This window comes from Magnolia sinica, chromosome 2, assembly GCF_029962835.1.
Source record: "Magnolia sinica isolate HGM2019 chromosome 2, MsV1, whole genome shotgun sequence".
NCBI lineage: Eukaryota > Viridiplantae > Streptophyta > Magnoliopsida > Magnoliales > Magnoliaceae > Magnolia > Magnolia sinica.
The window spans coordinates 108,154,940-108,171,602 of NC_080574.1; positions in this window are offsets into that span (position 1 = coordinate 108,154,940).

Genomic DNA, 16,663 nt, shown 5'->3' on the forward strand with positions numbered 1-16,663 from the left:
CTCCACAGTGGGACTCATCAGATCAAGAATCTGGATCATGGGTAATTGGACTACATGTGTACATCCTCGGCTATCCTGGGTTCAAGGATCATAGTCCTCTGATTCTTTTAGGTGGTGATTATGGCGCCTTATATGTCCAACTCTCTACTTTTGCAATACTCTATTCTTCTCTATCATATGGCACCCATTTTGTGTTATGGTCTATGAGTCACGTTACTACATATCTCGTCTTCGTTATACAATCTCTTTTGGTTTCATTGGATAAGTCTTCTTCTTTATTTTTATTTTTATTTTATTTTTCATGTTATTGCAGGATGTTCTGCGACTGGAGCGTGCAAAGAGATCACAAGAAAAAGCTGAAAAAGAACCCGCGACAGAAGTTTAACTCTTGTGTGAAGTAAGAGAACATTATAGGCCTCTGCAAAGAAAACTGTCCTATCCAAAACCGTGTTGAATGCGTCAAGAAGTGCAAGGGAGATTTTCAATTTGGATCAATGACTATGATGACTTCACTCCTGCCAAGAAGGCGACTGAGAAAGGAAAGATGGATATCAGTTCAAACGACGGTGATGATGACTTCGCACGCGCCAAGAAAAAAACGATTAAGAAACAGAAGGCTTTCAATAAATCCGTGGCCACATACAGTCTGTATTTGTTTTTCTTGAAACATTCCTAGCTTTTCTTTAGCTCCTTGATTCTGCCTACCAATCGATTTCAGCAAGAGTAGTCAAAGCTCATGTCTATAGGTAGATCATGGGATTCCACAAACACACACACACACACACACACAATGGATGTTTAGTTACTGTCCACCTTGCACAAACAGGTCATAGTGTCACCTGCAACATCCGGGCCATCCAAAAGGTGTCCCACTGCATGAAGATCAACAGGCCTAAAAAATCAGCTGATCCACTCATCAGGTGGCCCACACACACGTACGGTTACCCCCTTTTTTCATGTGAATCAATCTTCATGCAGGGGCCCACCTTTGGACGGCTTGGATGTTGTACTGAGGCGACATATTGGAATGATGATGCAGGGGTTGCTCATGTGTATACTGCACAATGAATTATTGGATTTTAGGATGGTTAAAAAATGAAGGTGCATGGAAACAGATGAATAATCATATAATATGATTATGTAGGTGTTGGAGTCATCAACGGAGTCCTTAAACAATGTCATGATCAAAGTTGGAATTTAAGGGCTCAAAAGATTGTTTAATGTTGTGAAGTAAGGGGGAAAATCATAGTGGGGTTTGAAAAGACTGTCTTAAGGGTCAAAAGGCATCTCTCTATTGGATATCTCAACTGTGAAAACATATATCTGTATAAAATATTTATTTTTCTCTATTAGAAAAATTGCATTCTGATGTTTCTGTGTTCATTGGATTATTTGGATTGAAAGAATGGTTTCTTAAATAACACGTTTGTCCTTTCAGCAAAAATAAATGGACTGTACTAACCTGACTATGCATAGTCATATGGAGGGCATTCCCACAACTGATCACCACGTGGGATCGTGAGAATATCGATCAGATCCATCTCGTCTGTCAGGTTCGTGGCCACATTTTTACCATTGATCTTAAAAATCAGTCCAATCCAAGACTTATGTGGGCCACTCAATGGGGACTCTATAAAATCATGCCCAGAAACTCAATTCACATGGTGAAGCTCGCATGAGCTGTATAATGTCCTAAGTTTTGGGTAATCCAGTCAACCTGGTGTGGCACGTCAGATGAGTGGATTGGATAGAAGATGGAACATACACACCACGGTGGGCCCCACCCACAATTTGGATGATTGCAATGGTTAGACTTCCCTACTCAATTGTTCAGGATGGTTTAACCCAACTGATTTTTGGGTCCTAGTCCAAAGACAGGTGGCGCACGTGGTGGACGGAGTGGATCTCATCCACATAAAATCCTCCATCCAGCTAAGGGAATAAGTCACGCTCCTGCTGACTGGGTGTGGTCATCCAAGCCTTTCGCCAAAAATAAATTAATAAATAAAAACAGAGGCCAAGGATGGTTAAAAAGAATAGACGAACGAACCACATTCAATGAAGGAAAGAGCAAGGATTTACTAGCTAGGATCTTTCAATTTGGGAGATTTTGGAGGAATGGTCCATCCATGATGGGGGCCATCAGATCAGTGGCTTGGATAGACCAATCATGGACCCTACATCTACAAACAAAGCTCCGAACAGGAAAATAGCCTGTTGGGCATGAATGGGGAACTGGGCATCATAAAAACAATATGTTTATACAACTCCTAACAACAGATCTTCCCTCGTTTCCTGCTTGTGTATGCATGGTGATGTAAAAATCACTCTAACTAGGCAATGTTTTAAATATCGAAACTGGTACATATGATATGGCTGTATCGGTCTGAAACAACCCAATACAGGGCAGCATGGGAAGATGCGGCCTGGGGAACGATACACCAATTTTAAATGGGCAGATGGTTGGAATGAAAAATGCGCAATAGTCCATGTAATTGATTAGTTCAACTTTTGGTAAAGGGCCTACCCCTGGTGGGATTTGCAATTTGCCAACATAAAGGTGCACCATGTCTTGTCGATGCTTTGTAGAGGTTTGCTAGGCTATGTCGACCTATTGCTAATGTGTGGGTCATATTTTGATAATGTGGAACTCGCTGGTTGTAATGTGTTAACCTTGTTCATCCCTGTTGTTGCCGATTCCTGCGGCAGCCAATTAGAATGAGTTGTGTGTAATCAGGAGGGATTTGTATGGTGTATTTGAAGATCTTTGCGGAATTGAAATGGGTTGTGTGTAATCATCATCGATTTGCGTAGTGTATTTGAAGATCTTCAGGGATATATGGAAAGAATTCTTCGATAATACAACTAGTGTTTATCAGGCAATAGTAGGTCCTCCACTAAGTGGTTGAGTGAAGAGTGATCGTGCTGAAGCAGTTATAGGACAGATGATAGGTTTAGAAGCAAAGAAAGTAAGTAATACTGAAACGATTATGGCAACAATCGGAACATGAGAAGCATCTAGAGGGTCAGCTTAAGGCTATAAATAGTAAATGAAATCGATAGAAAAAACTATCTACTACCAACCTAACAAACCAAATCAAACTTATCTTTCAATTATTTTATGTTATTTAACATTATCCTTAGCATTACGAGTTAATTACATTACATAGTATAATAAGTTTTTCACATTTCTTAGTGTAAGCCATAACAGAAATCAAGTAGTTGTTAAACTTTAGCTATAATTCGAGTCTATACTCATACGCTAGATTCAGTTCAAGTATCAAGCAAAGTTCTTCATTCCAAAAAGATATTTTGCTCTATTCTCTGCAACCAACTGTAAGAATTTTCTTTTTGTTGTTATTTTATCTGTGTTAAAAAATCCTTTCATACAAAAGGCAAATGTGTAACCCCATTTTCAAAGGACAAACACTACTCTCTGATTATCGTCTGATCATCACTTTAAATATTGTGCGAGTGGATAAATAGATGATTGATCTTGGTCACTATGCATAACCCCAAGTGTAGGGTTGCGATGTAGTAATAATCTCGTTAAGACCGAGGTCGAATCTACAGGGACTGATCTTGTGCGTTTATGAAATTAACTAGAAGTAGAACTAGAAGAAGATGTAAAACTAATTCTTAAGTGATTGAGAGAGTAATTGTGAATTAAGTAATTAAAATTAAAAATTTAATGGTGGGAACTTGTAGTGATCAGGGAGCCCTCCTGCTTGATTCAAGTAACACAATTAGAATTGGAGTCCTATCCTATCCAATTGGAAAATATATTAATAAAACTAAATCTGAACTTCCATTGACATAATTCTCAATGAAGAAGAACTATGATAATTGACAGGGATTCCATTACCAAACTACGCCCAGAAAACAATAGCAAACAACAGGATTTACCAATCCCATAATCTCAAAGCAGGAGAATTGTGAAGATTAGGAAGGATTCCATCACCCTACCATGCCCAAGTGACGATGATGAACAACAAGACTTACTAATTTCACAATCTCAAATCAGGAAAAAAAGACACTCAAAGCTATTGAAAATCTACTGTAATTTGAGTCACAATAAATCATTAAAAACTGAAAGTATTCCTTAAATATCAAATTAGAATCCATGAAGTTTAACATAAACATGAATCAAAGTAATAAAAACATCCCATCATGCTCCAAGCTTCACCTCTTAGCTCTATATAAGAAGTTTAACCAACTATAGAAACGATTGGACCAAAGTCTCTTAAGAAAAATATGAAAACAACTAAGGAAGAAGAAGAAAAACTTTTGATGACGGCTTCTCCACCCTTTTGCTCCACTCCTTAAACCCTAAAAAATGCCTAGAAACATCCTAGGGAGTCCTATTTATAGTTGTGAAACTCCAACTTTCGCACCTAGTTGGAAAACTTTAGAAACCGCCTCAAATTTACAAAGTTTACTAAAATAGACTTCACTCTGCGAAATTTTACAAAATGACTTAGAGTTTCAGAATATGCATTTTTAGGATGATTTCAGAATTCCATTTCTTCACTTCAAATCTTTATTTCTCTTCATTCCTCACTTGATTTTCTTAGATCTTTGTCATGTGAATTCTTCAATCTTGGTCTCCTAAGATCCATCGCTTCCCTTGGTGATTCTTGAGCATCAAATCTATGCTTTTAACACCCTTTTCAATCCAAGCTCTTAAATTCACCTTACAACATAAACACGAGTGAAATAGAACATTAAGCATTATTATGTTTATAAAACCAAGATATAAATGGGGGATAATATGCAATATTTGACCCTCAACAGTCACATATTACGTATTTGCCTATCTTAGTGCTTGGGGGTCATAGTTGTTCAATTTGAATTGAGTCACACATTCAATTATGACACGCAGACATTTATCACTTGATCGAATCTGAATCTGAAAAACACACGATAATAAACATTTTTGTCATCGACTCTTTTACATGAACAGGGACCATTTCTTTCAGCCGTCATTTTCATTGTTCTTATGGATTCTTGATAGGATCATCTAGTCTTCAAGATTTGTTTTTGGGTATTTCCCATCCAGCAAGGCCCATCAAAGATGATGTAGATCTAAATGCATTAGCCTTAACACGTGAAATGAGAGAGAACTGGGAAAAGAGGAATGTGTTGTATTCCCTCTTTACTTTTTTGACATACGAAGATTTACCTTGCTTTTTCAATATTTGGATTTGCCTTCTATTGATCATTAACGACTGCAATTCTCCATTCTAACCAATATTATTTGATTGTTGTTAAATTCAAAATAGATGTCAAACACTTTTCAGAATGAAATAATGGAAATGCCCATACTTGGAAATGAAGAAATACCCCATCTAAACAACCAATCTACCTCCCTCCCTTGGGTGGGTTCTACATCATGGATCCATTTATCATGTGGGATCCATTGGGTCTATTTGGATGGTGATGAAGGCCATACGTGGACTCCACTAATGTGAGCAGTTCATTCATTATGTGGAGCCCATTGGGTGTGATGCATCTTGATAATAAAACCCCACCGAAAAAGCATGCTCCGGCAAAGTGCCATAGATGATACACATGTGTTTCCCAATTATTGGGAAGTTGCTTAAATGGACATAAATGACAGGGAATTAGTGCTCCCAATGTCATTTAAGGACTTATTTTATAGACACCTAAAAATGAATTAATCTCATTTTGGTTAATTGTAGTTACTTCTAATCCTTACAAGAAAAGAAACATTACCTCTATGATACTTCTTACCTTCAACAAAAATGAGATGAACTTGTTTGACACTCAATTTATTTTCTATTATGGGGGCGTGCCAGAATCGATCAGCTCGATCCAAATTGATCAACTTAAACACCAAGCACTAAAATAAATAGATACGTCCAGTATGAACGTATATGAATGTATATGACTAGATTTTGAGAAGACTACTTGCGAAAATTTATAAAGATCAGGCGATAATCAAAGAGTGTGGTTCTTCCTCTAAAGATAGGTTACTTTGTGCCTTCCATAAGAAATGACTTTCAGAATACTAATGCAAATCAAACAAAAAGAAAAAAATAATCAAAATCAGTCACTACGAGCAACTACAAGAATGCATCTCTTGAAAGAATTGCTTGATATCGGATAAAGAAGAACGAACAACTACAAAAATGCGTCTCTTGAAAGAACTGCTTGAAATCAGATAAAGAACAAATCCAGCATATGAGTATAGACTTAGATTACAACTAAAGATTATGACTAAAAATTATCACTACTCCTAAGATAAGCTGAGATAAAGTAAATTGATAAATTTGTTTGGTTTGATTGGTGTGAGACTATCTGCATCTGTTACATTCATCTGCTATTTATATATTTTTGTTGTACCTTATTCTTCAAGATCGTTCTTCTATTATTGCAACAATTATAGTCATCCAAAAGCCTTTCTAGATTCATCTCTTCTATCTTTCTTTCAGTACGTTTCTCTTTACGATTGTTCCGCTTCTTTTAGCTAACGCTTTGTTGCCCTTGGTCACCTTTTATATCTTAAACAGATCGATCGCGCTTCTTGTATATCAACCACAACACTCCATCGACCATTCACTAATGTGTAAAAATAGCTTTATGCCAACTATAATCCTGCAAAAAGCACTCCAAATCTTTGAAAATCTTTTTATCCACTTCACATTCCTCATGTAATGCCACATGTCGCCCTCCTATTGGCTTTCTCAGAATAGTCGATAAAACGCCTTGCGTTTGCATTATTCCTATAACGAAATTACTCATTGTGACCTTGGTCAGGATAAGGTCATCTTGAGTTTTTCCCAGTTTAGCCATCATTCTGGCTAGTAGAATATTAATAGCAGCTTCGTTATCGACCAAAACCTGAGTGGTCGAACATTCTTCCAAGTGAATGGATATATATGACTTTAAATGTTAGGTCATTTTAAGAGTCGGCCTTTCAATAATAATTTTTTTCAAAATGGGACCCTGGTTCGACTGTTACGGTTAACACCTTTTTGGCTTCCTTCTTATAGTCAAAGATCCATGTCGTATAATTATCGTTAGGTCTAATTCTTCCACATTTCCTTCTGTCATACTCAATTGAGATGGTTTAGCCTGGAAACTTAATGACAGAGTCAACACCATATTACAATCCAACGTAATCAGTTGAAATGAGCCAAATTGTATGATCAAATTCGTACACTGCCCTCTAGGTGTTTTCGAATTTGGTGAAGTATTCACTTCATGTGCAACTTCATTCATATTTCTTCTATTTAGTTAGAAGATGATGATTCTAACGTTTTTGCCTCAACAAGCAACTCTTCAATCAGGAGATCATTCGAGAATTCTTCATCATTGAAGTATTTGGTTAATCCTTTTACGTTCATTCACATCTTATCATAATTAGGATTTTCAACTGAGTCATGATCTACATGAGATTTAATCGATTCTTTCATATCGACCAATATATGTTCTTCTCCTTCTGGCTTTGGTACTACTAGCCTTAGTTGAATTGACTGATACATCTACAATTGATCCAAAGCAACGATTAATTGTCTTCTCTTTGCTGGTTGTTGCCTTTGCCAATGACACTTCTGAGTATGAGTCATCTCCTCGGGTATCACTGGGAATTTTGGATGACTCAGCCTTTTCCAAAAACCTCTATCATTGAACTTTAAATAGTTCGAGAGTAATCACTGACATGTTCGTCCTTCTGAGGATAAAAGGCATTTCTTTCCTCATAATTCTAATTGGCCGATTATCTTGTTAGATATTTTGGTTGATAAGATCTCCCATTCGATTAAGTAGGCCTTACACATTTCTTACAAATGTGCTGATAATTTGACATTGTTTCCACTAAATATGCTTCGGTCTGGTCAACTAGAGTCTCAGACCTCTCGCCCTTCATACCATTTCGCTTCTTGGGTTTATTTATTTGAACTCCAAGATCGATCTTTTGTCATAGCCGAACCAACCTTTGAGGATTGATGGTGGTCATATTGATCTCTATATTGGATGGAAATAGATTAATATCGATTAACATTACTTCTATTTCTTTTTCATGAAATTTTAGCAACCCTTTATCCATATTTTCCTGAATAACACTCTTGAGAACAACACATTTGTTAGTGGGAAGTGACCGAGTTCCATGCAATTTACAATAATTAATTTTCTTCAATTCTTTTGCTGTCAAAATCTTATGATTAATTGAAATTTTGATAAAGTTTCCAGCTAACATAATATCAAAGCTTTCATTAGCAAGAGAAATATCAAAGTTGTAGGAGCTTTGAACTTTCTGATTACAGGATGACATTGTCTCTGCTTTAACTAAGGTCGACCATGTGAATAGCTGTTTAGTCGCTATTTCATCAACTACAACATGATAATTATGGTCATAATAATATATCACTGCCAATGAATTCTTTTGCCTCATTGACTCTTGGAGCATGACCTCATATCGAAATGCCTTCCTAGTCAAATCGTAAAGATTTGTGAATTTTGTTTGGATAAAATTTTTTAAAAGCTTGAATTCCAGTCCATCTTGAGCTAACTACACAAATTCTACGTTGGCTATAACTATCTTTTATTGGTTTTTGGCTCTTTTAAACCGACCAATATAATTCTCGACCGATTCCCCTGACAATTATTGAAAACGAGCAAAATCGGTCATAGAAATTTCTCTATCCTTATAAAGGAATTAAGCATGAAATTTTTCTTCCATTTCTTACCAATTTTGTATGGAATTTAGTAAAAAATCTGAATACCAAGTAAAGGCTACCCCAATGAGTTAATGACCATGTAATTGTAATTTATAACACTCATTATTAGCTAATTCTCCACATTGTATGGTAAATTGACCTATATGATCTATGGTAGATTGACCCGTATTACCTATAAACAATGTGAAGTCAGGTCAATAGTTCCTCGACAATAGATATTGTTGGTTGTCTACAACCCCAAGTGTAGGGTCGCGATGTAGTAATAATCTCAGTGAAACTGAAGTCGAATCTACAGAGACTAATCTAGTGTGTATTCTGAAAGCAACTAGAAGTAGAACTAGAAAAAGATGTAAATCTAAATATGAATTTAAAGGAAGTAATTTTAAAGTGTTTAATTAGAAACTTAAGAAATTCAAAGGTGGGAACTAGGGTTTCCAAGGATCCACTTATAGGAATTAGGGAGATCTATTACTCGATTCAAGGACACAATTGGAATCGGAGTCCTATCCTATCTAGTTGGAAGATATCTCAATAAAACCAAATCTGAACTTCCATTGACCTAATTTTCAATGGATGAGAGTTGTGAGAACTGGAAGTGATTCCATCATCTAGCAATGTCTAGGAGACAATGGCAAACAACAGTATATACCAATTTCACAATTAAACATAGAAGAATTGTGAAGGTTAGAAGGGATTCCATCACCCAACCATACCCAAGGGATGATGATGAACAACAGAATTTACTAACTTCACAATCTTGATACATGAAAAGAAAATACTCAAAGCTATTGCAGATCTATTGTAATTTGAGTCACAACAAATCATTAAGAACTGAAAGTATTCCTTAAATATCAAACTAGAATAAAAGAGAATTCAACATAAACATGAATCAAAGCAATAGAAACATCCCATCATGCTATAAGCTTTACCTCTTAGCCTTAGCGAAGAGGTTTAGCCAACCATAGACATGATTGATCTAAAACCCAGAAGAAAACATGAAAAACTAAGGAAGAAAGAAGAAAAAAGCTTGGCGACAGCTCTCCACCCTTGTGCTTTGCTCCTCCAAACCCTAGGTTGATGTCCAAGGATACCCTGGGGTCCCCTATTTATAGCTGTGCAACACCTCTTTTCGATCTCCTTGAAAAAATTTAAAAACTACCTCAAATTTACGCACTCCGTGTAATTTTGCGCAACTTCGCGTAAGTGGTTCGATGAAATCGAACTGCATTCGATGTCATCGAAGGTGACTTTTATACATGCTTTTTTCGCATTGCATAACTTCGTCCGGACTGCGTAATTTTCTATGTCATCGAACCTACCTTTGATGTCACTGTACATTGTTCAAGGAATCGATAATGCGTCCAAAACAGTCCAGCGAGTTTTGCCGAAAATCCACAGAAAATTAATTCGATGTCATCGAGCATTGTTCGATGTCATCGAGCAAGGCTTCGAGCCATCGAACAAGTCCTCGAGTCATCGAAAAATGTCTTCAATTTATCCAGCAACCAATTCGATTTTCTTTCATAAATTCGATGTCATCGACCTGTGTTCGATGTCATCGAATGGTGATCGATGACACAGTCAATGTGAATTCTGCACTCGTTCTTTCGACTTCTTTCCTTCTCCACTTAGTTTTTTTGAATCTTGAAACCTTGAAATCTTCAATCTTTGTCTCCTAAGATTCATTCTTTGCCTTAGTGATCTTTAAGCATCAAATCCATGCTTTTAGCAACTTTTTCGATCCAAGCTCTTAAATTCACCTTGCAACACAAACATGAGTAAAATAGGATATTAAGCAGTATCATGTTCATAAAACCAAGATATAAATGGGGGATAATATGCAATATTTGACCCTCAACACAATCTCCAACCAATATTTTGCTAGTCCCGAGTAAAGTATGTGTGAAATAAACTTCAATGCTTAATGTCTAAAACCTCTTTAGGAAAACAATCTTTTGTATACTCAAGTATGTATTGGTAGAAATAAGATACGAAAGTGAGATTTTGAAAACCTAGAGCCGAATCACATAAGCAACCAATCAAGTAAATTCTTTGTCCATTAAATCGAAGCATAATTTACATATCAAGTTTTTTAATGTACTCAGTGAAAATCAACTTACTTCCCGTACGAATACTATCTTTTTTTCATACTAGCCATGCTCATCACTTCAAGATTGGTTTGAAACTCAAGTACTGATTCCGAACTTATCCCCTTCTCATTCTTTTTTTAATTTTTTATTTTATATCAACGATCAATTTTCATTCTTTATTTTTGCATTCTTTTCCAATCTTTTCATTATTTTTATTCTTTTTCATAATATATTACCTTTTTGTCGATCTCCTATTTTTTAACTGGTTCTTTTCTTCTTTTAAGGTGGATATAATTCTCCAAACTTGATTCTCACCATCTATTAATGATCTCATACTAACAATCAGAAATTCTAGTATGTCTTACAGAAGACAAATTGAATGTGTCTTTAGATTTACATGTTATTCAAACTTTTGCTTAATCAATTAAGCGCAAGAACTTAGGTGATAAGTTACTTAGTTGATCAAACTCTAACAATTCAAAATTCAATCTCTATCTTATCATACCCAAAGCATTCTTAAGTACATAATTCATCACTTCCCAAATAGATTTCAACTTGAAACATTGAAAATTTTTAAAAATTTTGCTCAAAACTGAGAAAACACTGATTAGTTTACCTAATCCCCATTCCCAACCGAAAAATCTACATTGTCCGTAATGTAAAAGAATTAAGCATATAATGCAAAAGAGGCAATAAAAAGAAAATGGAAGTGATGGAAAGGTAATACCTGAAGAAGGAATTCTGAGGCTTTTTTAATGATCTCAGTGTGAAGATGGGTTAACACAAGAATTAAACCATAGAAAGTAAACTATCCTAAATAGAGGAAATCGAACTATTCTAAATAGCGAAAATCAAACTATCTTTATCCTAACATATATGAAAGCAATAAACCTAATTATACCTCCGTCAGACTGGGAGGTCAATCTTGGTAAATAGGATCAATCAAAGGTATGAACATGTCCTCTGAATCAAATTTATCAACAAATGACTTTAATTGATGTCCATTCACTTTGAAAACATTGCCATTGTTTGAATTCTGAATCTTGACGACCTCACGAGGATAGACATTAGTAATAGCGAAAGGGTCGGTCCAACGAGATCAGAGTTTACCCGAAAAAAGATGTAACCGAGAATTATACAAAAGGACCTTCTGACCTAGTGTGAATGATTTTCGAAGAATGTGTTGGTCATAAAATACTTTTATCTTGTCCTTATAAATTCTCGAGTTCTTGTATGTATCATTCCGGATCTCTTCAAGTTCATTCAACAGAAGTTTGTGTAGCGAGCTAGCGTTGTCTAAATTGAAGTTCAAATTTTTAATTGCCCAGTAGGCCCTATGTTCCAACTCCATAGGCAAGTGGCAAGCCTTCCCATAGACAAGTTTAAAGGGAGACATTCCAATAGGGGTCTTAAATGCGGTAAAATAAGCCCATAAGGCATTGGTCAAGTGGATTGACCAATCCTTACGGTTAGGATTAACCGTTTTCTCTATAATATGTTTAATTTTCCTATTGAAAATCTTAGCTTGCCCACTTTTTTGTGGGTGGTATGGAGTAATCATTTTGTGGGAGATGCTATATTTTTTCATTAAATTCACAAATGGCCTATTACAGAAATGTGAACCTCCATCACTAATGATGGCTTGAGGTGTTCCAAACCGGGAAAGGATGATCTCTTTTAAGAATCTAACGACTGTTTGATAATCATTATTCCGGAATGGGATTGCTTTGACCCATTTAGTGACATAGTCTATTGCTAGCAAAATATATAAATTTCTAAAAGATTGGGGGAATGGTCCCATGAAATCGATGCCCCGGTAATCAAATGCTTCAATGATCAGAATAACATTTAAAGACATCATATTTCTGACAACGCTCACAAGCTTTGTAAAGCTCATGAGTGTCCTTAAACATAGTGGGTCAGTAAAATCCGCACTGCAGAATTTTGGCCATGGTTTTTTTAGCAGAAAAGTGACCACCACAGGCTTAAAAATGACAGAAGGAGATGACACTTTGGTGTTCATTGTTTGGCGCTTATCTCCTTAAGATTTGGTCTGAGAAATATTTAAATAAATATGGATCATCCCAGAAGAATTTACGTACCTTGGTGAAGAATTTTTTCTTATCTTGCGCAGTCCAATGTATCAACGTGAAACCTATGACAAGATAATTAGCAATATCTGCAAACCAAGGCGAGTGGGAGATGGTCAGCCACTACGTTCTCTACTCCCTTTTTATCTTTTATTTCCAAATCAAATTCTTGGAGTATGAGGATCCATCTTATCAAGTGGGACTTAGCATCATTCTTAGAAAGAAGATACTTGAGCACCGCATGACTAATGAGATAATGATCTTAGATCCGATCAAGTAGGACCTAAATTTGTCCAAAGCGAACGCTACAGCTAAGAGTTCCTGTTTCGTAGTAGAGTAATTCACTTGGGCATGATTTAGAGTTTTACTTGCATAATGAATAATATAGGGCTTCTTCTCTTTCTCTGGCCTAAGACCGCCCCAAGAGCATTGTCAGATACATCACACATAATTTTAAAAGGAAGGTTCCAATTAGGTGGCTGCATGATAGGTGCAGTGGTTAACATGCCCTCAAGCTTAGAAAAAGTTTCCTAGCATTGCTTAGACCACTCGTATGATACATCCTTTTAAAGTAAATTGCATAAAGGATGAGAGGTGACTAAAGTCCTTTATAAATCGTCTATATAATCCGGCGTGTCTTAGGAAGGATCGCACGTCTTGTATGTTCTTGGGTAGGGTAAGTGAAAAAGGTGAGCTAACAGTCCTAGAGGGAGGGGGGTGAATATGACTATGCCAAATAAAAACTTAAAGACTAAAATAATAAATATTAAAATAAATCACAGATCTCAACAGCACTAGTATTGAAAAATTGATTCAAACTTAGTTTGTATGACAACCTTACACCAAAAATAAAGTTTTAGGTAGGACAACCTGATTTCACGAGTATTTGTAAGGATCACCATATATGCATAAATAAATTACAATCATTCACCACAGATACAAAAATTAAACATTCACCATAAACACCAGGAGTTATAGTAGTTCAGTATGTATACCAACTGTTCTTAAATAGCCACACCTACTCCACTCCCAATAATCACAACTCACATGATATTGCCATTCACTAATAAATAAGGTTTTCACAGGTTCACCTTAAAACCTATACAGTTGTGATTTTAGAAGGGCTATCACAAATAAAACCCCACGCTGAGATTTTCTAGCTATCTCAGTCAAAACCAAAACATGAGATTTTCTTGATATCTCAAAGAAACCAAAATACAAAGATATAAAATTATACTTATCTTCTCTTTGAAGACGTTCTTGATGTAGTCTATAGAATTGCTTCGCTTGAAGTAGAATGTTCAATGTTCAGTAACACAAACAAAGGTTCTAGTTTTTAGATTGATTTTAAATTAATTTAAACCACATGCTACTTGTTTGAATTCCTCAGATCTCAAAAGAAGAGTGATTACTCTCTTTAAAACATATGATTCATGAAAAGATATCAAAGAATTAAAAATAAAAGCTATATAAATAAAAATATAAAATACTGTGTAATAGCTTGATGATAGTGGGAACTTCTCTCTCTCTCTCTCTCTAAGTGAAGGCTTTTCTTAGCTTGGATGAGTAATTTTGGATTGAGAGAAGGCCTCTATTTATAGTCTGAAATGTTATTGCTTCGACTCGTCTAAGGTCTCCTTCGCATTGTTTAAGATCTAACCAAATTTTAAATTTTAGGCGTGATCGGATAAAACAGTGTTTCAATTGGTTGAAGGCCCTGCTTGACTAGTCGAGGGCCCTCTTCAACTGGTCGAGCATGGGCTTCGACTAGTCGAGGGTGATAAAAAATAGTTGCTGGACTTCGAGTCGAGCAGCCCTCGACTGGTCAAGCAGTTTGCTCGACTGGTCGAGAAACCACTAGAAATTTCTATTTTTTAGATTTTAAACTTGGACTAGTCAAAGATAATCTTAGACTAGTCGAGCCACAACTTAGACTAGTCGAACTGAAGCCTAACCAAAGTATAAAAACTCATATATGTTTATCATTTGAAAGCACCTAAGTCTAAGGTCTTTCTAGGGTCAATTATACCTAAGAAAACTGGACATTGAAGTGTAAAGCTTGAATCTTCTACTTGAATCTTCAATAGTGCACAGTCGATCTTCTACTTGAAGTGCAGTCGAAAGTGGAGCTTGATCTTCTACTAGAAGTGTAGTAGAACTTGAATTCATTTTAGCTTGAACTATCCATCTTCATGACTTGTACTTGAACCTTGGTTTCCTTGGTAGATGATGAACTTAAGACTTGAAACTTTACCTTTTCATCTTGATTTACTTGAAGGTAAACTTTCCATCACATTGTGTGAACCATATCACCAAGTTGTTTTATCCCATCGAAATTTGACAAATAAGAGTGTGCTTTATACATAATAGCCCCTACAATAAGTTAGAGATAAGATCAATCTTAGCCCTATCTACCTCAATTCCTTTAGACGAGATGATATGTCTAAGGACATTTACGAACCATGAAATGACACTTCTCCTAATTTAATACCAAATTATTTTCTTCACATTACTTCAACACACATTTGAGATTCTCTAAACAATCACTAAAGGATGGACCAAAGACAGAGAAGTCGTCCATGAAGACCTCTAAATATTGCCCCACCATGTCAAAAAAAATACTCATCATGCATCGCTGAAAAATGATGGGGGCATTACACAGTCCGAATGGCATCCTTTGATAAGCAAAGGTGCCAAAGAGACGTGTGAGTGTTGTCTTTTCTTAATCTTCAAGGGCTATGTCTATCTGCTTGTAACCCAAATACCTATCAAGAAAATAGTAGTATGAATGACTAGCTAGCCTTTTCAAAATTTGATCAATAAAGGGCAAAGAAAAATAGTCCTTCCTCATAACGGTATTCAATTTCCTGTAGTCAATGCACATTCTCCAACTAGTAGTAACTCAGGTTAACACAAGTTCATTGTTGGCATGGGCTACGATGGTGATTCCGGACTTCTTAGGAACCACTTGAGTTGGACTCACCCATTGGCTATCGGATATAGGGTATATGATACTTGCATCCAATAGTTTAGGTACCTCGGCCTTAACCACTTCCTTCATGTTTGGATTTAATATATGTTGTAATTGCCGAGAAGTCTTCACATTATCCTCTAGATAAATGCAGTGAGTACAAATCAAAGGGTCAATTCCTTTAAGATCCGTAATCGACCATCCAAGGGCTCCTTTGTGCTCAATGAGAGTAGAGACCAGCATACTCTCCGGTTCTTGCTCAAGGTGGGGAAGAAATCACCACCGAGTATATCTCATTTTGACCTAAATAGACATATTTCAATTCAGAGGGTAACGATTTTAGGTCAAGCTTCGGTACCTTGAGGTTAGACGGTAGAGGCACTACATCAGTTTCGGATAATTTTTCAAATTGGGGCCTCTACTAGTTAACTTCAAGTACCGGCACAGTATTAAGCATGGTTCCCATCTCCCTAATCATATCATTATCTAAATTATGAGATTGAGCCAGGCACGTCTCTAGAGAGTCAGAGGATAAAGTCAGAAGTATTCTATCTTCCACGAAAGAATCAATCAAATTAACATCGTGAGCATCGTTATCATCCTCTTCCTATTTGCTTACGTTGAAAAATATATTGAGCTCCAATGTCATATTCCCAAAAGATAAATTCATACTCCATTCCTACAATTGATGATTGCATTTGATGTGGCAAGGAATGTGCGACCAAGAATGACAGGAATTTGAGTGCTCATGTCCACGATGGGTTGAGTGTCTAAGACAATAAAATCTACTAGATAGTAGAATTTGTTATC